This window comes from Dromiciops gliroides, chromosome 1 (genome assembly GCF_019393635.1).
Source record: "Dromiciops gliroides isolate mDroGli1 chromosome 1, mDroGli1.pri, whole genome shotgun sequence".
Lineage (NCBI taxonomy): Eukaryota > Metazoa > Chordata > Mammalia > Microbiotheria > Microbiotheriidae > Dromiciops > Dromiciops gliroides.
Window position 1 is genome coordinate 524,984,131 of NC_057861.1, and position 27,027 is coordinate 525,011,157.

At 39.4% G+C, this 27,027-nt stretch overlaps 1 pseudogene; it reads left to right on the plus strand.

Annotated features, from left to right (window-relative positions):
• Positions 1 to 16,007: 16,007 nt before the first annotated feature.
• LOC122737142 lies at positions 16,008 to 17,240 on the plus strand (annotated as a pseudogene).
• Positions 17,241 to 27,027: the final 9,787 nt, after the last annotated feature.

Consider the following 27,027-nt stretch of genomic DNA (forward strand, 5'->3'; position numbering starts at 1 on the left):
TTTAATTAATAAGCATTTCTCTAGTACGTTCTAAGTGCCGGGCACTATGATATGCTTTGGTGATACAGAGAAAGTCTGGAGACAGTCCCTGCTCCCAAAGAGCTCATAGTCTAATGGGAGACACAACATGAAAACAGCTATGTACAAGCAAGATATATGCAAGATAAACTGGAGAAGATCAATGGAGGGAAGGAACTAGCATTAAGGGGGATGAGGAAAGTTTCTTGTAGAAGACAAGGATTTTATCTGGGACTTGAAAGAAGCCAGGAGGTGGAGAAAGCATTCCAGGCATTTGGACAACTAGAGAAAATGCCTGGAGTCAGGAGATATGAGTGTCTTGTTCAAGGATCAGCAAACTAGCCGGTGTTAACTAGATCTCAAAGTACATAGTGGGAAGGGGTGGAGGAGGGGCAAGGACGAAGGTATTAAAAACACTGGGAAGGTACAAAGGGTACAGTTTATTCAGGGCTTTAAAAGTCAAACGGTGGATTCTATATTTGATTCTAGAGATGATCTAAGATGTGCAATTTATTCAATAGGGGAGTGATACCATTAGATCTGAGTTTTAAGGAAGATTAATTTCACAGCTGAGTAGAGCAGAACAGGGAGTGGGGAGAGAACTGAGGCAGATAGACCTATCAGCAAATTATTGCAACAGTCCAGGCATAAGATGATGAGGGCTAGCACCACCATGGTAGTGGCGTCCCAGGAGAGACAGACTCATATATGAAAGATGTTATGAAGGTAAAATTGACAGGCCCTTATTTCTTCTTTCAGAATATGACTAACATGGAATTATGTTTTACATGATTGTACATATATAACCCACAAATAGCTGCCTATCTTAGAAGCGGGGGTGGGGGGGTGGGAATAGAGGGAGAAAGTTTGGAACTCAAAATTTTTATTTTTGTTTTGTTGGGCAATGAGGGTAAAGTGACTTGCCCAAGGTCACACAGCTAGTAAGTGTCAAGTGTCTGAGGCTGGATTTGAACTCAGGTCCTCCTGAATCCAAGGCCGGTGCTTTATCCACTGCGCCACCTAGCCGCCCGGAACTCAAAATTTTTAAAGAAAGAATGTTAAGGGGGCAGCTAGGTGGCGCAGTGGATAAAGCACCAGCCCTGGATTCAGGAGCACCTGAGTTCAAATCCAGCCTCAGACGCTTGACACTTACTAGCTGTGTGACCTTGGGCAAGTCACTTAATCCTCATTGCCCAAACAAACAAAAAATTTATTTTAAAAAAGGAATGAATGTTAAAATTTGTCTTTATGTGTAATTGGAAAAAAATCAAATACTATTAAAATAATTAATCGGAAAAATGGATGGGCCTTGGCAACGGATTAGAGAGAAGTGAGAGAGAATGAGGCATGAAGGATGACAGCTAAGCTGTAAGCCTGAGTAACTGGGAGAATGGTGGCACACAACAGAGAAGATTAGAAGTAGGAGAGAGTTAGGCTTTGAACATAATTGAGTTTAAGAAGTCTATGGGACATCCACTTTGAGATGTTGAAGATGTGAGTCTGGAGGGTAGGAGAGAGGATAAAGATGGATAAGTATATCTGAGAATCATCAGCACAGGGGTAATTAATTAGGTTAGGGGGGGTTTTTTCCTTTTTTTTTTTTTTTTTTTTAGTGAGGCAATTGGGGTTAAGTGATTTGCCCAGGGTCCCACAGCTAGTAAGTGTCAACTGTCTGAGGTCAGATTTGAACTCAGTCCTCTTGAATCCAGGGCCGGTGCTTTATCCCTTGCACCACCTAGCTGCCCCATAGTATGAATACAGTTCACATTTCCTTAGCCCTTTTTTGGGGGGGAGGCGGGCAGGGCAATGAGGGTTAAGTGACTTGCCCAGTGTCACTCAGCTACTAAGTGTCAAGTGTCTGAGGCTAGACTTGAACTCAGGTCCTCCCGAATCCAGGGCCTGTGCTTTATCCACTGAGCCACCTAGCTGCCCCCTGTATAGGAGTAATTGAAACCATGGAAGTTAATTTGATCACCAAATGAAATAGTACAGGAGTAGAGAAGAGACAGGACAGAGCCTTGGGGAACATACATCTATCTTTAATGGGTATGATTTAGATGAAGGTCCAGCAAAGAAGACTGAGAAGGAGCGGTCAAAAAGGTAGGAGGAGAACCAGGATAGAGTGTCCTGTAAGAGAGAGAGAGAGAGAGAGAGAGAGAGAGAGAGAGAGAGAGAGAGAGAGAGAGAGAGAAAATGAAAAGTCAAAAAGGGAGCTAGACAATGTCAAAGGCTGCAGAGAGGTCAAGAAGGATGAGGACTGAAAAAAGCCTACCAGATTTGGCAAGTAAGAGAGCATTGGTAATTTTGGAAAGAGCAATGATGTTTGAATGATGAGGTCAGAAGCCAGATTGTAGAGATCCAAAAGGAAAGAGAGAAGAAAGGAAATGGACCCTTTCATAGCGAAATTCCTTCTAGCTAAGGGGGATAGGGGAATATAGTGAGAGTCTCTTCCTTTAGAGGAAATACTCCTGAGGAAGCTAGAGATACACAGAAAACCCTACAGATATGCCCAGATAGAGGGACCTTACAGCACTAATTCTCGGTATCAACCCTTAGGGAAAAGACAGATCAGTGATTATTCAGAAAGAGAATGCCTTCCCTACAGAAGTCTAGATAAAGAATTGCTTATGAGACATAATGACACGGTTCCCTTTTGTACCACTTGTAATTCGGATTTGGGAAGGGAAGGTATACTTGGAAACATTTTTCTTATTCTAGTGCCTCCCTCCTGTTATTTCCAATATAGTTTGTTTGTACTAGTTATTTGCATGATGCCTCTCCTATTACCCTCTGAGCTTCTTGAAGAGCAAGGTCTCTTTTACTTGTCTTTGCTACTGCGACAGTTAGCACAGTGCCTGGTACATCGTAGACATTTAATAAATGTTTACTGGCTGACTCACTGAAGATGTCTGAGTCAGATATCTCTCCTTTCCCTATGAGAGCATCACTGCTTGTCCCAAATGGGAGGGTGGGAAGTCGATGGACTCACTTCTGCTTAGAAGTCCCATTTAGAGACATACTTTGTAACTTTCCATTTAGTAAAGAATCCATTTCACCTGAATATGTATAATTAATTCTCTTTCTGGTCAATCAAGATTGGGAAGAAGATAGGAATTCCATGGGAATAGGAACAAGAGCCAATTTAATGTATTTTAAATTGCTATTGGAAATCTTCAGGGACAGCTAGGTAGTGCAGTAGATAAAGTATGGACACTGGATTCAGGAAGACCTGAGTTCGAACCCAACCTCACACACTTGACACTAGCTGTGGGACCCTGGGCAAGTCACTTAACCCTCACTGCCCCACCAAAAAAAAAAATCTTCATAGTTAATTTCTTAGACTAAAAAGAGACAGACCTTGATTTTTCTGACATTAAAATATAGACTAGATCTGAGGAACACAGCTTATTCTATCCTAAAACAGGAAGGATGTGAAGTGACCTGCAACATAACTCCAGGCTTGGAGCACCACCTTGTGGCTTAAACAGAGATTGCATAGAGTAGCTATTGCAGCCCTACCCAGGGGAGGCTCATGGATTTTAGCTTGCCCTTTCCCATCCATGTAGAAAAAGTGTTCTAGTGGAGAGGCAAACTCTTGGGCTTCTTAGTGAAGTGTTTGATAAATTCTCTCATGGCATTCTTTTGGAGAGATAGATTTGGACCTGGTTGAAGAGCCAGAGCCACAGAGAAATCATTGCAGGTTTAATGCTAGCTAAGAACTCTTGTCTCCAGAGGAGTACACCAGCAATCTATGTTTGGTCAGTGCTATTGAACATTTTAATTAAAACTTAGATGAAAGCACAAACTGAATGCTTATCAAAATTTGCTGATGACATTTTAAAGCTGCTAACTCACTGGAAAACAAAGTTAATTTTCAAAAAGATTTTGGCAGGCCATATTGGGTCAAATAAAATTAAATTACATTTAACAGGAACAGTATGGTTTTTCACTTGGGTTGAACAAAACTGCATATGTATAAGATGTTGGGAAATAAGGCTTAAGAGAAGTTCATTTTCATGGCAGCTAGATGCTGCAGTGAATAAAGCACTGGTCCTGGATTCAGGAGGGCCTGAGTTCAAATCCGACCTTAGACACTTGACTAAGACTAGCTGTGTGATCCTGGGCAAGTCACTTAACCCTCATTGCCCCACAAAAAAAGAAAGAAGTTAATTTTCATGACGGAAAATGTTCTCCACATCCAGAAAAAAGAACTGTAGATTCTGAATGTAGATTGAACCATACTGCTTCTACTTTGGTTTTGGATTTTTTCTTTTTTGATGTTTTTCTCTTTTGTTCTGACTTTCCTTTCACAATATGACTAATGCAGACATATGTTTAATGTGATTGTACATATATAACCTATATCTGATTGCTCTCTGTCTTGGGGAGAGGGGAAGGAAAAGAGGGAGGGAGAAAAATTTGGAACTAAAAATCTTATGAAAACAAATGTTGAAAACTATCTTTACATGTAACTGGAAATAATGAAATACTTTTATTATTTAAATAAAATAAAATATCTAATAAAAAGAGCAGTTAATTTGAAAAAGATCTGAGAATTTCAGTGGATTCTTAGCTCATTATGAATCAACAGTGTGATGTAGAAACTAAGAAAACATTTAATGTTAGGCAATATTTAAGAGATTTTTTTTCTGTTGTTGATTGGACCTTTGATTTCATTGAAATATATAATGTCCAGTATGGAAACTTTATGTTCCAATACATAATCCCTCATCTACAACCTTAGAGGATTGCCCAAGACATTAGAAGTTAAGCAACTAGGTCACAGGGCTAATATGTGTCAGAAGCAGGTGTTGAATGTAACTCTTCCTGATTCTAAGGCTAATGATAATGATAAGGATAATGAGGTGATAGCTCTACTGTACTCTGACATGATCAAACTATACCCTGAATATTATATTAAATGGTCAAAGGATATAAGAGGTATTTTTCAGACAAAGAAATCAAAGCTATCTATAGTCATACGAAAAATGCTCAAGATCACTATTGATTAGAGAAAGGCAAACTAAAACAACTCTAAGGTACCACTCCACACCTATCAGACTGGCTAATATAACAGAAAAAGAAAATGAGGGGACGTGGGGAAATTGGGACACTAATATACCGTTGCTGGAGTTGTGAAATGATCCAACCATTCTGGAGAGCAATTCAGAACTCTGCCCAAAGTGCTATGAAAGTGTATATACCCATTGATCCAGCAATACCACTGCTAGGTCTATATCTTATAGTGATTTTTTTAAGGGTAGAAGGGACCTATATGTACAAAAATATTTATAGCAGCTCTTTTTGTGGTGGCAAATAATTAGAAATTGAGGAGATGCCCATCAATTTGGGAATGGCTAAACAAGTTGTGGTATATGATTGTAATGTAATACTATTGTGTTATAAGAAATGATAAGCAGGACAATTTCAGAAAAAACTGGAAAGACTTACATGAACTGATGCAGTGAAGTAAGCAGAACCAGGAGAGCATTGTACATAGTAACAGCAATATTGTATGAGGAAGAACTGTGAATGACTTACTCTCAGCAATACAATGATCCAAGAAAATTCTGAAGGACTCATGATGAAAAATACTATCTACCTCCAAAGAAAGAACTCATGGCGTCTGAATGTGGTTTGAAGCAGACTGTATTTCACTTTTTAATTATATTTCACTTATTTAAAATTTTTTTAATTTTTTTTTTTTAGTGAGGCAATTGGGGTTAAGTGACTTGCCCAGGGTCACACAGCTAGTAAGTATTAAGTGTCTGAGGCCGAATTTGAACTCAGGTCCTCCTGACTCCAGGGCTGGTGCTCTATCTACTGCACCACCTAGCTGCCCCAAAGTTTGTTTCCTTGGGGTTTTGTTTTTTGTTTTTTGTTGAGGCAATTGGGGTTAAGTGACTTGCCCAGGGTCACACAGCTAGTAAGTGTTAAGTGTCTGAGGCTGGATTTGAACTCAGGTCCTCCTGAATCCAAGGCCGGTGCTCTATCCACTGTGCCACCTAGCTGCCCCTCACTTATTTTATACATGAGTTGGTTGGGTTTTGTTTTGGTTTTGTTTTGGTCTGTGTCTTCTTTTACATGACTAATGTGGTAATCTGTTTTGCATGATTTACAAATGTATAACCTACATAAAATTGCTTACCATCTCAGGGAGGGGAGAGGAAAGAGAAGGAGGGAGAGAATTTGGAACTCAAAAATTTTTTAAAGAATGCTAAAAATTGTTTTTACATGCAATTGGAAAAATAAAATTAATTTTAAAAAGAATATTATATCAGTTCTTGGCACCACATTTTGGGAAGAATATTAATGCTCTGGAGAGCATCTAGATGGCAGCTAATTGTAACCAAGAAGATGAAGGGATTCGAGTTCATGACATAATGATATGTTCAAGTATCTTGAGTAGTAGTAGAGTTCATTACATAATGTTCAAGTAGTAGAGTTCATGACATAATGATATGTTCAAGTAGCTTGGGATGCTTAGGCTAGAAAAGGGTGGGGAAACACATGGTAACTACCATGTGGACAGGGTGGAAAAAGTTGTGAAGAGACAAATTTAGGCTTGAATCAGAGCTGTTAAAAAGTGAAATGGGCTATCTTTGGTTTGACTTCACTGGAGATCTTTAAACAAAGATTAGATAACCACTTTTTTGGTAAATTGTAGAGATTATTTTTCAAGTATGAGAAGTGAAGTTCACTTTTCACCTTGAAATTCTGTGATAAATTCTGAGTGGTCTTCAAATTGGGGTGCACAAAGAAACTATTAGAATTTCTATTTGGGGGCAGCTAGGTGGCTCAGTGGATAAAGCACCAGCCCTGGATTCAGGAGGACTTGAGTTCAAATCTGACCTCAGACATTTGACACTTACTAGCTGTGTGACCCTGGGCAAGCCACTTAACCCTCATTGCTCCCACCAAAAAACAAAAATCTATTTTTGTTTTCTTCTTATCTGGAAAAAAAAGAAAAACTTTTATTTCATATACAGATTGTGATTGGAAGGTTGATTCAGGCAATATATCAGACTCTTGGTATACAAAATGTTCTGAGGGCAGAGTGGTAATTTCCCAATGCAGAGAAAGTGATAGTGGTGCCCTCATTCATTCACTTAAAACATATTGTCAAACTTACTAACTGTGTGACCCTGGGCAAGTCATTGCCCCCCCAAAACAAACAAAACCCCCCATATTGTCAAGTCTGAGTGATGAGGAAATTACACCAATGATTATGGTTCTTGTTCCTCCAACCAATCAAATCTTGGAGATAGCTTCCCTACCCTTTTGCTGAAAACTAGCCCAGCATACATGCCAGGGGCTCTAGTGGGCATTGCACCTGCCACATAGGTCTAGTGCTGGAAAGGAATTTACAGATAATTTAATCCAACACCCTCCTTTTGCAGGTGAGGAAAAGGTTCAAAGAGGTTATGCGTCATATGGGTAGTAAATAGTGAAGTCAAAATTCAAACTTAGGATTTCTGATTCTAAACCTACTATTTTTTCCACTTTACCCCTCAGTCTTTCATTTCTTATCTGTTAAGATATAAATAATTTTGTGATGTTTAATGCTTGCCACATCCAGTGCCTTCTGACTCTTTTTGAAGAACGTATTCAGGATATACTGGGGTGTGTGACACTAAGAGATTAAATGACTTGCACATTGCATGTCCCCTATTTACTTTGTGTCTTCGATAGGACTTGAATCCAGGTCTTCCCAATCGCAAGGCCAGAATTTCACATTGCCTCTTATTTTCCACCATATTTTTTTAATCTTCCTTCATAACCACTTTTTCATCAGTCGCTAAGAATCAAATTGTATGATGACTTAATTTGGGGGATACTATAAAGGTCCTCATTGAATTTCTCTACTTTTTTATCTTCTATAACAAACGTTAACACAGAAGCTGCCATCATCTTCATGGTAGTCCATTTCATCATTAGCACTGTAAGCCAAGATGACCAATTGTCTTATAAATGATTCATCCTTTATTCGCCTCTCTGGGGATTCTTGTTAGCCATCTTTGCATTTAATTACAATTACTTTACATGTTCCAGTTTCTTTTATATCAACATGGAGATAGTTTAAGTCCACCACTATATCACAGAGTAGTCACTGGATGAAGACCACATATTAAGAGTATCAACAAGGACAGCTAGGTGGCACAGTGGATAGAGCACTGGCCCTGGAGTCAGGAGGACCTGAGTTCAAATCTGGCCTCAGACACTTGACACTCTTTTTATGGTGGCTAAGAATTGGAAATCAAAGGGATGCCCATAAATTTGGAAATGGCCAAACAAGCTGTGGTATATGATTGTAATGTAATATTATTGTGCTATAAGAAATAACAAGCAGGATGATTTCAGAAAAACCTGGAAAGATTTACATGAACTGATGTATAGTGAATTGAACAGAATCAGGAGAACATTGTACACAGTAACAGTAATATTATTCAATGAATAACTTTGAATGGTAACTATTCTCAGCAGTCTCAAAGGACTAATGATGAAATATACTATTCATCTCCAAAGAAAGAACTGATATTGATTGAACATAGACTGAAGCATGCTCATTTTCACTTTAATTTACTTTCTTTTATTCGGTCTTATACAAAATGAGTAGTAAAAAGGTGTCTACTTGCTATTTGTTCTCTTAAGAAACCAGTTCCTTTAATATATTAAATTGGGAGCATGTGTTCTTGTAGGAGTTAAAAGTAGCTGATCAGGAGTGTATAGTTCCAAGAAGGCAAATAGGAGGAGAGAAATAGAGGAAGGAAGAAAGAAGAAAGCAAGAAGGGAGGGAAGAAGGAAGGAAGGAAGGAAGGAAGGACGGCAGGCAGGCAGGCAGATAAGCAGAAATATCTTTCTCAGTTCAAGGCTCAAGTCAAACAAAATTAATTTTATTAATATATTTATTTTTGTTTGTTTTGTTTTGCGGGGCAATGGGGGTTAAGTGACATGCCCAGGGTCACACAGCTAGTAAGTGTCAAGTGTCTGAGGCCAGATTTGAACTCAGGTATTCCTGAATCCAGGGCCGGTGCTTTATCCACTGCACCACCTAGCTGCTCTGTATTAATATATTTATAAGCCACAGCTCAAAGTCCATTTGTGTAAGTTTCTCTTCATTGGTGAAGTTTGATTACTCAATGCTCCATTCCTGCATAAAGGGACAATTTGGAAAGAACTTGGGAAAAGAGAAATTCTAATCTTCTATCTTCCAGCTTGGAGAAAGAAGATGTAGTTCCATATTCTCTTCAAGTTCCTCAAGGGGCTTTTTCCCTTTCTTTGAAGAAGTTAACATGCAGAGGAGCTAGCAGTTAAAAAAAAAAAACAGGGGCAGCTAGGTGGTACAGTGGATAGAGCACCAGCCCTGGATTCAGGAGGACCTGTGTTCAAATCTGGCCTCAGATATTTAACATTTACCAGCCATGTGACCCTGGGCAAGTCACTTAACCCCAATTGCCTCACCAAAACAAACAAACAAACCCCCAAAACACAACAACAACAACAACACCCAAAACACCCCAATCCTCAACTTGGTACAGTAGAGATGGAGAACTTGCCCTTTGGCGAGATATGGAAGGAAGGGGCAACTAGGTGGCCCATTTTGACACTTACTAGCTATGTGACCCTGAGCAAGTCACTTAACCCTTGCCCAGGGTCACACAGCTAGTAAGTGTCAGGTGTCTGAGGCTGGATTTGAATTCAGTTCCTCCTGAATCCAGGGCCAGTGCTTTATCCACTAAGCCACCTAGCTGCCCCAACATGTGGCTTTCTTAGAACATACCTAGGACTCCCTGAGGAATGGTGCCCCTCGCTTTATCCCCTACCTACTGATGTTTGGGCCAGAGCTATGTTTATGTATTGGCTTATATTTTTTCGTTTCTGGGGAGGGAAAGATTATAGGCACACAATCAATACATCTCTCATATGAGAGAAAAGCTGAAACTTACCACTTTACTACAATTTCAGCTCAGAACAGTGCTTACAGAAACAAATAACAGTATGATAACGTGAGTTCATGGTCAAGCCTTTCGACAAGGAGGCAGAATTTTGCAGAGAAAACTTGGTATTCGTGGGACACACAAGTAAGTAAACTGGTGGAAAATTACTCCATAGATAATTGTTGAGGTCATGGACACCTTGCATGTTTACAGGAAAAATCACAGGAATAATTGATAATTCCACTAAAGACAATGATAACAATAGATAACACACCAACAACCAAAGCAGTCCTTAAAGGAAAATGTAGATCTCTAAACATTTTCATCAAGAGAAAGAGCAAAGCAAAAAATTGACTGTGCAATTTTTAAAAAAACACCTAGAAAACCAACAAATTAAAAACCTCCAATTAAACACAAAATTGAAATCCTGATGTGATCATCTGGGTGGCACAATGGATACAGCATGAGGCCTGAAGTCAAGAAGACCTGAGTTCAAATCTGATCTCAGATACTTATTAGCTGTGTGACCCTGGGCAAGTCACTTAACCCTGTTTGCCTTAGTTTCCTCACTTGTAAAAATGAGCTGGAGAAGGAAATAGTTTTCTTTCCAAAGAAAACCCCAAATGGGGTCACAGAGTCAGACATGACTGAAATAACTGAAAAACAGCAAGCAATTCTGAAAATAAAAAAAATTAATGAAATGTATATTGTTATGTAACAATATTATTAATAGGGGCAGCTAAGTGGCACAGTAGATAAAGCACTGGCCCTGGATTCAGGAGCACCTGAGTTCAAATCCAGCCTCAGAATCTTGACACTTACTAGCTGTGTCACCCTGGGCAAGTCACTTAACCTTCATTGCCCCGCAAAATCAAACAAACAAGCAAAAATGTAATTGGGAAATATTTGACAAAATAAATAAAAATACAATAAAACATAGATAACTTTAAAAAGAAGAAAATCAAGTTGCCAGCATCAAAAATTTTTAAATGAATTCACAACCAATAAATAAGAAATAATAAATTATTAGAAGTTATTTTGCCCAATCATATGCCAATAAAGTTGACAATCTAAATAAAATGGATGAATATTTTTAAAAAATATGAAAAGCTCAGATTAGCAGAATAAGAAATAGAGGAATTAGGGGCAGCTAGGTGGCACAGTGGATAGAGCACCAGCCCTGGAGTCAGGAGCACCTGAGTTCAAATCCAGCCTCAGACACTTAACACTTACTAGCTGTGTGACCCTGGGCAAGTCACTTAACCCCAATTGCCTCACTAAAAAAAAAAAAATAGAGGAATTAAATAAATCCAACTCAGAAAAAGAAATTGAATAAGCCATAAGTGAGCTCCCAAAGGAAATAGCCCCAGCAAATTCTATCCAATATTTAAAGAATAATTAATTCTGATACGACAAAAGCTGTTTATTGGGGGGAGTATTCTACCAAATTCCTTCTATGATACAAATATGGTGTTGCTACTTAAACCAGTGAGAGTCCAAATAGTAAAGGAAAACTATAGAATAATATCCCTAATAAATATTAATGTAAAACATTTTAAATACAATTTCAGAAAGGAAACTCTAGCAACATATCACAAAGATTATATGGTATGACCAGGATGACTTTTTTTCTTTACCAGACCTTTATTTTTTTCCCCAATTGTGTGTAAAGATAGTTTTCAATATTCACTTTTTTTTCCCTTTCTTTCCCTTTTTTTTTTTTTTGCGGGGCAATTGGGGTTAAGTGACTTGCCCAGGGTCATCCAGCTAGTAAGTGTTACGTGTCTAAGGTCAGATTTGAACTCAGGTCCTCCTGAATCCAGGGTCAGTGCTCTATCCACTGTGCCACCTAGCTGCCCCCAACATTCACTTTTGTAAGATTTTGAGCTCCAGATTTTTCTCCTAGCTTCCCTTCCCTCCCCCCTCCTAAAACCAGCAAGCAATCTAGTATAGGTTATACATTACAATCATGCTAAACATATTTCTACATTAGTCACGTTGTAAGAGAAGAATAAAAACAAAAAGAAAAAACACACAAGAAAAAAAAAGAAACAACAACAACAAAAGCAACAACAAAAGTAAAAATAGGATGCTTCAATCTGCATTCAGACTCCATAGTTCTTTTTCTTAATGTGGAGAGCATTTTCCACCTTAAGTCTTTTGGCATTGTCTAGGATCATTGTATTTCTGAAAAGAGCTAAGTCTGTCACAGTTGATCATCATACAATGTTGTTGATACTGTGTACAATGTTCTCTTGGTTCTGCTCATTTCATTCAGCATCAATTCATGTAACTCTTTCCAGGTTTTTCTGCAATCTCCCTGCTTATCATTTCTTACAGCACAATAGTATTCCATTACATTCATATACCACAACTTGTTTAGCCATTCTCCAATTGATGGGCATCCCCTCAATTTCCAATTCTTTGACAACACAAAAAGAGCATCTATAAATATTTTTGTACATGTGGGTCTTTTCCCCTTTTTTATGATCTCTTTGGGATATAGACCTAGTAGTGGTATTGCTGGGTCAAAGGGTATGCACAATTTTATAACCTTTGGGGCATGGTTCCAAATTGCTCTCCAGAGTGGTTGGATGAGTTCACAATTCCACTAACAATGCATTAGTGTTTCAAATTTTCCCATATCTCCTCCAACATTTATAATTTTCCTTTTTTGTCATATTAGCCAATTGGATAAGTATGAGGTGGGACCTCAGAGTCATTTTAATTTGCATTTCTCTACTCAGTAGTGATTGAGAACATTTTTTTCATATGACTATAGAAAGCTTTAATTTCGTCATCTGAAAACTTCCTGTTCATATCCTTTGATCATTTCTCAATTGGGAAATGTCATGTATTCTTATATATTTCATTCAGATCTTTATATATTTTAGAAATGAGGCTTTTGTCAGAAACAGTTTATAAAGATTGCTTCCCAGCTTTCTGCTTTCCTTCTAATCTTGTTTGCATTGATGTTGTTTGTGCAAACCTTTTTTAATTTAATGTAATAAATATTATCCATTTTGCATTTCAAAGGACTGTCTATCAATTGGGGAATGGCTAAACAAGCTATAGTACATGATGTTGATGGGATATTGTGCTATAAGAAATAACAAGCAGGATGATTTCAGAAAGGCCTAGAAAGATTTGTATGAACTGATATATAGTGAAGTGAGCAGAACCAGGGGAGAACTCAGGCAACTTACTACCTTCTCTTCTCCATCTTGACTCTGCCCTACCCCCAGAAAAAAGCTTTTGACAAGATACAACATCTATTGCTCTTAAAAACACATAAAGTATAGGAATAAATGGATTTTTCTTTAATATGATAAGTAGTACTAGTTGTTGTTGTTTGTCTTTTGTTCTCAAAGAAGACCATATCATCGGGGTGATTCTGTGAGTAACAGCAGTCCCACTGGGGACCCAACTGGTCAGCTCCACTTGGGCAACACAACTCCTTTCTCCCTTTCCTCTCTTCCTCTCCTCTCTTCTCCTCTTCTCTCTTCTCCTTTCCTCTTCTTCTCTCCATATAGGAAATCATGCCCTACCTACAAGTGCTCTGTCCTAAGGAATATGTTTGTCTGCCAAAACTCCACAAGATAGCTGTCTAGGGGGTTACCTGCTAGATAAAAAGTACTATATCTAGGTGGCAGCTACGTGGTGCAGTGGATAGAGCACTGGCCCTGGATTCAGGAGGGCCTGAATTCAAATCCATTCTCAGACACTTGACACTTACTAGCTGTGTGACCCTGGGCAAGTCACTTAACCTTCATTGCTCTGATCCCCCCCCCCAAAAAAAGTACTATATCTAAAACCAAGACCCAGCATTATCCAACATAGCAGTAAACTAGAGGTCTTTACAATAAGATCAGGGGTAAAACAAGGATATTCAATATCCCCATTACTATATGATAAAATTCTAGAAATTGTAACTATAAAAAAAAGAAATTGTAACTATAGTGATAACACAAGAAAAAACTGAGAGAAAAAGCATAGGTAAAGAGGAAACAAATTTTTTTTTTGGGTAGATGACAGGATGATATACTTAGAGAACCCCAGAGAGACAACTAATAAATTAATTGAAATAATTAATAACTTCAGCAAAGTTGTAAGATATAAAATGAACCCACATTAAGTCTTTAGCATTTCTGCATATTACCAACAAAATCTGGTAGAAAGAAAAGTTCCATTTAAAATTACTATAGAAATCCAGAAAAAAGAACTGTGGATTATGAATGCAGATTGAACCATACTGTTTCTACTTTTGGGCTATCTTTTTTTCCTTCTTTTTTGAGTTTTTTCCCTTGTGCTCTGATTCTTCTTTCACAATATGACTAATGCAGAAATATGTTTAATGTGATTGTACATATGTAACCTATATCAGATTGCTTTCTGTCTTGGGGAGAAGGGAGGGAAATGAGGGTGGGAGAAAATTTTGGAACTAAAAATCCTATGAAAACAAATATTGAAAACTATCCTTACATGTCACTGGAAAATAATAAAATACTTTTATTTAAAAAATTACTACAGAAGGCATAAAATACTTGGGAGTCTTCTTGTTAAGATACACAGAGTTGTATATTAATACAACTACAGGGGGCAGCTAGGTGGTGCAGTGGATAGAACACTGGCCCCAAAGTCAGGAGTACTTGAGTTCAAATCCGGCCTCAGACACTTAACACTTACTAGCTGTGTGACCCTGGGCAAGTCACTTAACCCCAATTGCCTCACTAAAAAAACAAATAAACAGGGGGCAGCTAGATGGCTCAGTGGATAGAGCACCGGTCCTGGAGTCAGGAGTACCTGAGTTCAAATCCGACCTCAGACACTTAACACTTACTAGCTGTGTGACCCTGGGCAAGTCACTTAACCCCAATTGCCTCACTAAAAACAAACAAACAAACAAACAAACAAAAACTACAAAATGCTCTTTATACAAATAATGACAGATCTAAATAGTTATAGAAATATTAATTGTTCATGAGTAGGTTAAGCCAATACAATAAATTGAATTATTCAATTAATTGACTTATTCAGTATCATACCAAATAAACTCCAAAAAGATTACTTTATAGAGATAGTAAAAATAAAAATAAAATTCATCTTGAGAAAAAAAGGTCTAGAATCTCCAGGTAAATAATGAAAAAAAGTGGGGGAAAACATATCCTAGTAGAACTAGATCTCAAACTATACTGCAAAGCCATAATCATCAAAACAATTTGGTACTGGGTAAGAAATAGATCTGTTGATCAGTGGAACAGATTAGATATATAATACACAGAAGCAAATGAACACAATAGCCTCCTATTTGATAAAGCCAAAGATCCCAGTTATTGGAGCAAGAACTCACTATTTGACAAAAACCATTAGAAAATTGGAAATCAGTCTGTCAGAAATTAGTTATAAACCAACATCTCACACCATATAGCAAGACAAGCTCCAAATGAGTACATGAAGTATATAAAGGATGATATAGAGGATTAAGGAAGAAATTACCTGTTAGATCTATAGATAGGGGAAAAGTCATGAGCAAACAAGAGATAGAAAGGTTCAAAGGACATAAAATGGACAGTTTTGATTATTTAAAATTTTTTAATTTATTCCCAAACAAAACTAATTCAGCTAAAATTAGATGTAAACCAAGAAAATGGGGGTGGAGAGGGCAAGGAGAATATTTGCCGTAAATTTCTTTGATCAAAGTCATATTTATAAGAAATATAGGGAATGGGCAGCTAGGTGGAGCAGTGGATAGAGCACCGGCCCTGGATTCAGGAGTACCTGAGTTCAAATCCGGCCTCAGACACTTAACACTTAGTAGCTGTGTGACCCTGGGCAAGTCACTTAACCCCAATTGCCTCACCAAAAAAAAAAAGAAAGAAAGAAATATAGGGAACAAATTCAAATGGAGAATGGAAGCAGGGGCCACAGCCTCAGCCACAATTACTATGACAATCATTAGGCCAGTCAATCAGCCATCTGCACAATCATCCCACACTCTCCACTTTGGCAAGTGGTTCCTATATGCTTCCCAGGCCAAGAACAACTTCCAACATGGCTACTTCAGCTACTTCTCATATGAACAAAAATATCAAGCAATTGCATTTGAACCAGTCTCAAAGTAACAAAGTCCTGGTTATATGTATCTGGATTAAAGGCATAAGTGAAGGACTGTGGTATAAAACCCAGACCCTAGATTATGACCCTAAGAATACTAGATTAGAATTTTTATGGCTCCAGAACTTTTCAAGCTGAAAGTTCTTAGAATGACATGTACCTTATCTTTGCTACTCTATTCTGAGAGACCTTCTGAAACAAATAAATTGGTTTTCTATGAGGTTTTTTTTGGGGGGGGGCATTGAGGGTTAAGTGACTTGCCCAGGGTCACACAGCTAGTATCAAGAGTCTGAGGCCAGATTTGAACTCAGGTTCTCCTGAACCCAGGGCCAGTGCTCTAACTACTGTGCCACCTAGCTGCTCCTTCTATGAGGTTTTCAAGTACAACTCCAAGCCTGCAGAGACCAACTTGAGGTGTACCTATGAACAGATAATGGATATGGTAACCAACAAGAAACCCTGATTTGACATGGAACAGAAATATACTTTCATGGGAACAGATGGACAACCTTTTGGTTGGACTTTCAATGGCTTCCATGGGCCCCAAGGCCTTTGTTATTATGGTTTAGGAGCAGATAAAGTCTATGAATGGGATAAAGAAGATGTTCATTAATATGCTTGCCTATATGCTGGAATCAAAATGGGGAGTACAAATGCTAAAGTAATACCAGTTCAGTGGGAGTTTCAGATAGAACCCTGTGAAGGGATTAAAATGGCAGATCATCTCTACATTGCTCATTTCATCCTTCATTGGGTGTGTGAATATTTTGGAACAATTATAATGTTTGATCCCAAGCCCATTCTTGAAAAGTGGAATAGAACTGTTTGCCACCCTAATTTCAGTACTAAGGCCATGACAAATAAGAATGATCTAAAGTACATTGATGAAGCCATTGAGAGACTAAGTAAGCAATCCCAGTCCCACATGCCACCTTGTGGACCCAAAGGGGATTTTTACAATGCCCATTGCCTAACAGGTTCCCACAATACATCTAACATTAAGGTTTCTGCTGGCATCACTAACTGAACACCAGCATCCTCATGTCCAGGATGGTTGGCCAGGAGAAGGACTACTTTGAAGACTGACACCTCTCTGCTAACTATAATCTTTATGGAGTTACAGAGGTACTCATCTGTACATATTTCCTCAATGAAACAGGAGAGGACTAAAAACTAAATGGACTAGACAGACAGATACATTCTGTATCTCCCACCCCATAACCCTTTCCTTCCACCCTCTTCTAAGAGGGCATAAGGAAATTGCATCTTGTTCTGGTCAACCTGGTCATCCCCTCCCCCTGTAGTAAGTATAGTGGGTAATTGTATAAGTAATAAGTATAAAGTAGCAGTAACAGGAAGTAACAGTGCAAAGGGAAATCTAGAAATCTCTCCCCTCTTCTAAGCCTCCCTATTAGATGTAAGTCAGAAGGCACAAATTAACATGATGTTTTTGTGCTCACAGGGGAAAAAAAAAAAGAATAAGAGGCACTCCCTAAATGATAAGTGGTCAATGGATATGAACAAGCAGTTTTCAGAGGGAGAAATCCAAACTATCAATAACAATATGAAAAAATGCTCTGTCAGTAATATTTAGAGAAATAGAAATTAAAACATAGGCAGTTAGGTGGTGCAGTGGATAGAGCACCAAGCCTGGAGTCAGGGAGACCCTAGTTCAAATCCAGCCTCCGATATTTATTAGCTGTGTGACCCTGGGCAAGTCACTTAACTGTTTGTCTCAGTTCCTCATCTGTAAAATGAGCTGGAAAAGGAAATAGCAAACCTCTCCAGTATCTCTGCCAAGAAAATCCTAAATTGGGTCATAAAGAGTGAGATTCAACTGAAAAACAACTAAACAAAAATTAAGACATCTCTGATATATCACCTTACACCTATCAGATTGACTAGCATGATAGAAAAGGAAAATGGCAAATGCGGAAGTGGCTGTGGGAAAGCAGGTATATATATTTTTTGAAAGCAGGTATATTAATACACTGTTGTTGGAACTGTAAAATGGTTGTCATTTTGAGAAACTATTTGGAACTGGGCCCAAATAGCTATTAAATTGTGCATATCTTTTGACAGCTACTGGGGTTATACTTCAAAGAGATCAAAGAAAGAGAAAAAGAACCTCTATGTACAAAAATATTATAACGGCTCTTTTTGTGGTAGCAGATGACTAGAAACTGAGGCAATGTCCATTTAATTGAGAAATGGCTAAACAAGTTTTGGTATATGAATGTGACTAGACAGACAGATACATTCTGTATCTCCCACCCCATAACCCTTTCCTTCCACCCTCTTCTAAGAGGGCACAAGGAAATTGCATCTTGTTCTGGTCAACCTGGTCATCCCCTCCCCCTGTAGTAAGTATAGTGGGTAATTGTGAATATTATTGCTCTGTAAGAAAGGATGGATTCAGAGAAACCAGGGAAGACTTGCAGGAACTGACACGGAGTGAAGTGAACAGAACCAGTAGAACAATTTATAGGAAGACAACAGTATTATAAAGTCAAAAAAGTTTTAAAGCTTTAGGAACTCTGCTGTAATGACCAGCGCTGATTCTGGAGGTCTCATAATGAAGCATGCTGCCCACTTCTAGATAAAGAGGTGATGGATTCAGAGTGCAGGTTGAGGTATATCTTTTTATAGACATGGTCAATGTGGGTATGTTTTGCTTAACTGTACGTTTGTAACAATTTTATTTTTCTCATTTTTCTTGGGTATGGGGTGAAGGAAGGCTGGTGCAGGAGGAAAGATGGAAGGAACAGAATGATAACCCGAAAATAAAATAAAATTGAGTTAAAAAACTGTAATCCAAGGCCCATCGGTTTGGGAGTCTCTTCTTTTTGCTGGAGATCAATGCCTTTTGTCTCTGTGAGGGGTAGAGCTGGAAAAAAGACACTTTCACTCTCTTTGAGAGTCTCCTCAGATCTCTTTGGGTTCTGCAGTCTCTTCTGGCTTCCACTTTGAGAGAGAAAATAGAAGATGTCAACCCCAGGAGAGGTTGCTGAAGGAAAAGACTCTAGGAGGACATGAGAGGAGGTGGCACTCTCCATCAAGTCTCTATTCCCAGTTTGCTATTAGACTTGGGTAAATGAGTTTCGTGGCTACCTGCTATGTGTATCCATTGTGGAACTGGTATGTGGTGTGAGAAAGGGATTAAGCCTTGGGTATAAAATTTAGGGTTCTTCCTTCCCTTCATTAAAGAAACAGTAATCAGAAGTTAGATTTAGCTTGAAAACTACATCCCCTTGATTAAAAATATTTAAGGGAGTAGATAGCTATAACTCAAACCCAATAACCCCTTTCTAAGAAGAGCAGAATGGGCAAGCTTCTGTCCCCAACCTCTTCTTCTCTTCCTGGCAGGAAATAAAGGATCCTGTGGAGAAGGGGGGGGGTGGAGATATGTCTTTTTTGCCTCCCATTGACCACACTCCCATGTTATATGTGGGGGGACAATCCTTGTAATGAAAGAACTTTTTTTAAAAAAATATGACTTTTTATTTATTTATTTTTAATGGGGGCAATGAGGGTTAAGTGACTTGCCCAGGGTCACACAGCTAGTAAGTGTCATGTGTCTGAGGCTGGATTTGAACTCACGTCCTCCTGAATCCAGGGCCGGTGCTTTATCCACTGCATCACCTAGTTGCCCCATAAAAGAATTTTAAATAAAATTTTTATTTAAAGAAATAAAGGGTTTTTAAAAAAAAGGCAAAAGACTCCTAATCCCAGAGGTGAAGGGGTTGGGAGTTTGGTAGGGAGAGTAAAATGAGTCAGTTAGCCATCATACACTGAACCCTCTCTGGGAAGAATAAATCAATGAATGTATTGAAAGCAACAAAAAGCAGTTTTTAAAAAGCATTTATTAAACACATTGTGTAGCTTTTTTTGTGAGGCAAATCCAGCCTGGATTCAGGAGGACCTGAGTTCTAATCTGGACTCAAATACTTGACACTTACTAGCTGTGTGACCCTGGGCAAGTCACTTAACCCCAATTGCCTCACACACACACACAAAAAAATAATAATAATTAAACACATTATGTACCAGCAGATAGGTGGTGCAGTGAACAGAGTATTGTGCCTGGAGTTAGGAAGACTTGACTTCAAGTCTGACCTCAGACACTTACTATGGACCTTGGGCAAGTCACTTAACCTCTTTTTGCCCCCATTTACCCAGCTGTAAAAGGGTATGCTGATTGAGCCTACCATATCTCAGGGTAGTTGTGAGGATCAAATGAAATATTTGTCTAGCACTCAGCACTGTGCTGGGCACGTGGTAGACACTATATAAAAGCCTTCCCCTTCCTTTTCTAATCACTGTGTCAGGCTTCTGGGAGACAGTCCTTATTCTCTAGGAGTTCCTTCTTTAATTGGCGGAGACAAAGCACATGATGAGACCCAAAGAACTTTCGAAAAGCAAGGCAGCTCAGTGGCACAGTGGATAGAGCACTGGCCCTGGAATCAGGAGGACCTGAGTTCAAATCTGGCCTCAGACATTTAACACTTACTAGCTATGTGACCTTGGGCAAGTCACTTAACCCCAATTGCCTCACACACGCAAAAAAAAATTAAAAGAAAAAAAAAACGAAAGAAAAGAAAAGCAATGGCAGAGGAGATCATAAGGTCTAGTGCTCCGCCATCTTACCAAAGGGCAATTTTGTGTGATCTTCAAGCTGGGGGACTGGAGGAACCCTGCCCACCACCCTTGGAAGCGGGCCGGGACCTGAGAATTAGAATGTAATGGGGAGTCTGGTTCCCTTGTGCATGTATGATGAGAATGGAGGGTGAGGGTTAGTATTTAGATAGGAGGTAGTGAAAGGGAACAGGTTGCTGGATTATAGGTTAGAGGTGTAAGGGCTGAATTGGTGGCTGTTCCTACCCAGCTACTCCTGGGGATCTGGTTGGCCTAAATCTGTTGGAGAGGGGGGAGGGAAGGAGATGGAAAAGGAGAAAGAGGAAGAATACTCCATTCCCACTCCCTTTCACTACTGATGGATGGAATCTGGACAACCTATATTGGGGACAGAGGGAGGGAAAAGAGGGGGAGGAAGAAATATGGCAAGGGAATAGATAAAGGTCATTGGATCCTCTTTCTAGCCTGAATGAACTCTGACTCAGCACTCCCCATAGACACTTGTAATCTCCTGCCTGCTCTCCATGATGTCTGCTCCCTCCCCTTTGCTTGCTTCCTCCACACCTCCTTTGTTTGGCTTCTACATCTCTTATCCACAAGTCTCTTCCCAAGGTCAGGCTCTTCAGTGATCTAGGTAGTTTGTCCCCAGATCAAGTCTGAAACTCTCTTGGAATGTATGTAATGTTGGAAGGAAGACTGCCCAACTTGCAGGGAGTACCACATCCCCCTTGGTTTTGTATTCAAGCCTTTTGGCCGAACTCCTAAAAGTGGGTTACATTCATTCGTAATTAACTACATTGCTATTGCTAAAGCCCATAATGACCTCACTTGTGCATATATGATTGAGTAGAAACAGAAGCAGAAAAGCAGGAAAGATCAGTTAGTCCTGAACTCTCTGAAACTATTTGGAGATCATTGGAATGAGAAATGAGAACAAAGTTTTATTTTCATTCTGAACTTAGCAAATACCAAATGAAATGAGCATTTCCATACACACATGCACATAGTAAAACTGAAAAGAGGATTGTACAAGTGAAACTGCAAGTCTCTATTGTGTATAGCTTGGTTTTCTTTTTAAGATATGATAAATTTAGCATATGTGGATTAACTACTGGAAAACAATGCCCTATAGTCATCTTTACTATCAGTTAGTCATTTTATGTCTAAAAGGCTGCTTACTTTCAGGTCCCCTCACAAGTGTGTGTTTCTCTTCAAGCTGCTTTTCTCTATATTTCTCATACAATTGTCTTTTTATGCCCTGTTCATCAGACTTCATCTGGGAACAAACTACCCAGAGTGCTAAAGAACCTGACCTTGGGAAGAGATTTATGGAGAAGAGGGCAAGCAAAGGCAAGCAAGGAGGAAGAGAAAGGGGCAGCTAGATGGTCCAGTGGATGGAGCACTGACCCTGTAGTAAAGAAAAACCTGAATTCAAATCCAACCTCAGACACTTACTAGCTGTGTGACCCTGGACAAGTCACTTAACCCTGATTGACTCCCCCCCACCCCCAAAAAGAAGAGGAAATGGACACCACAGAGATCAGGCAGGAGATTATGCATGTTTATGGAGAGTTCTGTTCATTAGTGGTGGGTCACTACACCTGAGGAAGTCTTGATTTGTGACTGGAAAGGTGGAGAAACGGAGGGAGTATAAGGTAAAAACTGACATTAAAAGCTGAATGCCTGGGGCAGCTAGGTGGTACAGTGGATAAAGCACTGCCCTGGATTCAGGAAGACCTGAATTCAAATCCAGCTTCAGACACTTGACACTACCTGTGTGACCTTGGGCAAGTCACTTAACCCTCATTGCCAGGCCCCCCCCCAAAAAAAAACACCCCAACAACAACTGAATGTAGAATTTAGAATAGAGAATCCAACTGGGCTAAGAAACTAAATTGCACCAAAAAGTTGACAGAAGCAAAGAAGGGCAGTGGAAATAGATATTAGCCCCTGTTCTCGGCTATCAGATAATTAGAGACAGATGAGCTGTGTATTTGATACAAGGAGATGATCTGATTTAGAAAAACCCTGATGCTGAAAGCTGATTGGGGAAAGCAGAATCCATTGCTGTTTCAGCAGCTGACTGGGGAATAACTGAGTGTCCTGCTTTGAAGCACCATCCACATCTGGAGAGAAGAGAAGCCGCCTTAAGCTGCTTTTGCCTTTATTGCCTTCTGTGGCTCTAGAAGGGGTAGAAATTAAATTTCTGAAAGCAGACCTGAAAAGCTTTTCAGATGCTAGGCTTAACTGCTTCTTCTCATTGAAAGTATCTATCTCAGCAACCAGACAATGGAGCATGCCTGGGACACCCTGAAGATCCCAGGCTTCAGGCTAATGTTTGCTAAAAAACAAAAATTCAACACTGCTTCAACCACCTGAGAGTAGCAGGAAAAAAAAAAAAAAAGGTTTCACTCAGCAAAATAAAAAGGTCCAGAAGGGGTCACATCCCACAGGTGATACATGATACAGACTGTTGTTCCCTGAGAAGATGCAGGACATTAAAGCTTACCATCCAGAGTTGTGAATTACCTAGGCATGTGGATTTCTCTAGTCATGTATCTTATTATTAGGTTTTTATAAGGATGTGGCCACTTCCTTCCATGAATGTTGTCTGCATTGGTGGGAGAGTGTGTCCCAGGTTTTTTATTTTATTTTAATTCTTTTTTTTTTCTTGAGGCAATTGGGGTTAAGTGACTTGCCCAGGGTCACACAGCTAGTAAGTGTCAAGTGTGAGGCCAGATTTGAACTCAGGTCCTCCTGAATCCAGGGCCAGTGCTCTATCCACTACACTACCTAGCTGCCCCCCAGGTTTTTTAATGTACCATTGTGTTATATCATTGTAATATGGGACTGGCCAATAAACCCAGTTACCAGGAGCCCATGTAGAGTGCATTAGTCTGCTGCTGGTATAATTTCTGATGTGACACATGTTAGGATTACTGATACAATTCTAGAGCAGAACTGAACCAGTTTCAGAATGTCTACACATGCTCCAAAGTCTCCCCAATGTACTTTCATTACATATTTTTTTTAATTTTTTTTTTTAAGGCAATGGGGGTTAAGTGACTTGCCCAGGGTCACACAGCTAGTAAGTGTCAAGTGTCTGAGGCCGGATTTGAACTCAGGTACTCCTGAATCCAGGGCCGGTGCTTTAACCACTGCGCCATCTAGCTGCCCCCCTTGTTTTCTTAATTTTTTTTTTTTTTAAACTTTCATTACATATTACTATGATTTCCCCTTAAGCAGACTTCCCTGCCTCTTCCACATGGAATATTCCATTAACAGAGCATGCTAATGAACCCTGTGCAGGTTCATTAGGACTGGGCTTATTGACCAGTCCTCCATTACATTTATGCCTTGTAAATTCACAGAGTAAAGTTTGCATAGGAGCCTCAAGTAATCAACCAAGTACTTACTGACTGAACCCTAAAAGTTCCCGTCCTGGGTTTTGGTCTGTGCAATAGACTTTTGGGCTTGCCCCTGATTGGAGTTTCAGGAGACTGATGCTGGACTCAGCCAACCATCAACCAATCTGCTGGTTGAGTAACTAAACTGTAAACTCTCCTTTAGCCTGGGATTCCTTCCCTGGTTATTCTGCTACAGCCTTCAGACTGGATTGGAGGCAGGAACTAAGACTTTGTTCTACTCTTGGGGTCAAAGCCACATAGTTGCTAGTTGATTTGAATTTATTCCATGTCCAGTTCACAGTATAGGGAGCAAAAAAATCACCTTACTCTGAACTGTTACCTCTGGACCCAGGTTCCCTCCTCAGTCTGCCCTGCTCAGTTCTATAACCAGGAACTGGGGAGTGAGTGACAGAGCTGTCAGTTAACATGTTTCTACATCCTACACAATGTCAGGCCTCTCCATGTTGGATCTGGGACATCTTCTTGCCCTGATGTATAACCTCTTTCTGTCCCAGAATGCTTTGAACTGCCCTTTCTGGATAGATCGAATGAATCCCCAGTGTCAACAGACTTCTCTGTCTCCCTTTGCCAACCTTGGCTGAAAGAATGACTCACTGTGACTTTTTCCCTTGGATTTCCCAGTGAGGACTCAGTCTGGTGAATTTTCTAGGTCCTTGTGGAGGAGTCAAGGGATAAAATTCAAATACACTTCTTCCCACTACTGTACCATCTTGGGTCTGCCTCTCTGGGTGTTTTCACTTTGGGATTTCTTTCAGTAAATGACTGGAAATTCTTTCTATTTTCACTTTGTCTTCTGGTTCTAATAGATCTAAGCAGTTTTCAGTTATAAATTCTTCAAATGTGGTACCCGTTTTGTCTAGTCATGGTTTTCAGGGAGTACTATGAATCTTAAGTGATTTTATTTTTCTTTATGTCTCTGCCTATACCTTTTATAATGTTACTCTCTCCTTCTGGATTTACCTCCTGGACTTCTCTTAACTCATAGTATTTCTTCACTGTTTTTGGTGTTTTATTCTCTCTATTCATATCTTGAGATTTTAATGCTAGGGTCAGACATCAGATCCCTTCCCTTCTATATCTTTGATGGGATTGGCAGCTCTGGTTTAGACCCCTCTGTAGTCCAGATGCTGTCACTGTTCTGTATGGGATACCTAGACTATGCCCTGCCCCAGAATCTCTGGCTGTTGGCTCCATCTTCTGGTGGACCAGAACAAATTTTAGCAATTCTGTCTAGTCTCTGCTCTTAAATAATCCCCAACAGGAAATTGACTCTATCCCTTGATGTGTCTCTGATAGGTCTCAATCCAATGTTGAAGATCGCTTCAGTAGCAGCTCTCTAGTAAGCTCTCCACTAATTACTTGTGCTTCTTGGGCACCACACTGGGTGTTTTGTTTTGTTTTGTTTTGTTTGTTATTTGGGGTTGGTTTAGTGTTTTAGGTACAACAAAATACAATGCTTATTTTAAATCTTTCTGTAGGAAGAAGTTGTAGAAGTTCCAGAAAGAATCCATTGAAAGAGTTGCTTAGAAGATCATTGTGTGACTTCAACAATTCATTCATAATGGTTAGCTTCTTCAATTTTTGAGTTGATGGAATTCCCATTCTCTCACGTTGTTTGCTATATTTCTCATCTTAAATTGGTCTTTTCTTTTGGAAGGGTCTTTGATTCTAGGTCATTCATAACAGTGCCATTTTCTGAAGGACATCTTACTCCATTTCTTGGTTAATAGGGCTCTAGCTCAAGCTGCCTGGACACTGCACTGACTGGATATTTTTTTCTGGCCCTGTCCCTGCTATAGCTCTAATGTGAGCTGCCCAGCATCTGTGGCTTTGACCTCCTCTGGCATGACCTTTTCCTAGACTTATTGGAAGAGCTTAATGTTGTTTCTCTTCTAATTTATATGTAATTGTTCCTTCTGGAGTACTTTTAGAACATTGCTCAAACATTTATGGAAAAGCTGGATTCCTCTAGGGTTTTTTACATCACATCTTAACCAGAACCTTCCAACTGGAGGATTTCGGGGATCTTTACCCATTACATACAGTCTCAAATGAATGAATGAACATTTATTAAGCACCTACTATGTGCCAAATAACATGCTAAGTGATGGGGATACAAAGAAATAAATGAGACAGTACCTGTTCTTTCAGAGTTTATACTAAGTCAGGAAGACAAAATTTAAGAACAGCTAAAGGGCAGATGGAAAGGCCTAGAAACTGGGTACAGCAATAGGTTAGATGGCAAGGCTTAGCCGTCTACTTTGTGGTTATTGTTTTTTTCTGGTACCTCCAGGCGGCAGGAAAATTAACATGTACAGAAAAACCCAGGCAAGTAGAAATTGTGCCTGTATTTAAATATCTGTCTACATGTTATATCCTCCCTTCCCCAGTAGAATTCAAGTTCCTGTTAGCAGAGACTGTTTCTGGCTGTCTTTGTATTCCCAGCAAATAGCTTCATGCACTGCACACAGTAGGAATCTAATTAAAATTTGTTGGATTGGATTAGATTGGCTTGCATCTATCATATTTATGGTAAATGTTTTATAAAGGTTATGATCAATAGAGTTTCTGATCAATTTAATGAGTTCCCTCAATCAACTTAATGAGATCACAATGTGTGGACTTTTGTAGGGAGAGGCTGCTCCTCAAGGAGCTGATTTCATCATTAGACACTAGCCATCCAGAGAAAGTATTTCTTTAAAAGCATGCGTCTTAAAAATATTTCTTGGGGGCAGCTAGGTGGCACAGTGGATAGAGCACCAGCCCTGGAGTCAGGAGGAACTGAGTTCAAATCCAGCCTCAGACACTTGACACTTACTAGCTGTGTGACCCTGGGCAAGTCACTTAACCCCAATTGCCTCACCAAAAAAAAAAAAATTCTTTAAGGCTTACTT